Genomic DNA, 1,400 nt, shown 5'->3' on the forward strand with positions numbered 1-1,400 from the left:
GGGGAAGGGGGCTCGTTGTACAGGTGATAGTCTTGGACAGCCTCGACTGTGTGTTTAGTCTACTCTGTTTGTTTGTTTGGGTTTTATTTTTATTTATTTTTATTACTCTGACGCTTAAAAGTACAACCAACAGAATTCGTAATATCGTAAAAGGTTTATGCCTGAACCAACACACTTTAGATTATTTAGGTGATGGGCTGTTAGTTTAAAGAAATAAATCGACATAATCTTCACACAATAAATCCCAGAGGTCTGCTGTGCACGATGTACGAACTGCATAGTAATAATGTTCCACTCATCAGCTTCGTGTACAAGTTGAAAACATCTTATTCTAAAGTTTTTACGATTTCTTGAACACCATAAAATCAGGAAGGATGTGATCTGTGTTGACCCTGGTTGTCCGGGCTAACCTAGGTTCAGTTGTGTTTGACAACATTCCTTCTAAAAGATTGAGATACTTGCTAAAACAAACCTCCCAACACGGGAATTATACGTTCTCTACGTACAACAGCGAAGTTTTAGATGTTATTCTGTGCCCCCATCGACGTAGTTTTCATAATTTAGGTGAAGGGCTTTGACCCTGTCTGTCACTGGATAAAAAATCATGAGACTTTTTTGCAGGCCACGGCAAAGCGCCTAACCGCAACCCTACAGCCACCGGTGTTAAGTACAGTAAATGGTCATAAAACACCCATAAAGTTTAAAACATCGGTAGGGGTCTAGCTGAGGTCATTCTTCTTAAAAAGTCCATATCTCCTTTCACACATGACGTCATGACTATCCCCGTGTGGCCCTACAAAGAATGGAGACCCCCCCCCCCCAAAGTGTGATGTAGATCAAGTAAGCTCCTCGTGGAGGCCTCATTTAGAATTTTCTCAAGGTTTCGTCTATGCACGATCATCTCATTGTTGGCCTCAACGTGTCGCTCTACAGGTGGGGAAACAAGATAACCTACATTGTCATGTACTTTTCCAACAATCTTCTTACATTTTTGAGTTGTCTTTCCTACCTTCTGAGTGGTTATTGTGGACTACCTGTTATTGTGCAAGAGACCCCTTGCCATTAATACAAATCCTATTTTAGAATGGCTTGAGCACAGTATGTCGGATATAGCAGTGTTAGCAAACAGAAGTAAAGTAAAATGAAAGTCGATTCGAGAACAATGCTACATAATCGCTTTAAAAATGTTTCTTTTGATTACTTAAAACACACAACATCCCCAATTTATGCGGCAACATCAAAACTTCTACATGTGTTTCTAAAAATACGTTGCATGTTGTATTATATCAGTTTTAGCATTGTTGAACTGACGAGTAAAGGGCCGGTTTATTAACTCATCTCCATCTTTCTCTCTCCCTCTCCTCCCTTATTCTCTCTCTCTCTCTCTCTCTCTCTCTCTC

The sequence above is a fragment of the Aplysia californica genome, unplaced genomic scaffold (assembly GCF_000002075.1).
Source record: "Aplysia californica isolate F4 #8 unplaced genomic scaffold, AplCal3.0 scaffold00071, whole genome shotgun sequence".
In the NCBI taxonomy this organism is placed as follows: Eukaryota; Metazoa; Mollusca; class Gastropoda; order Aplysiida; family Aplysiidae; genus Aplysia; species Aplysia californica.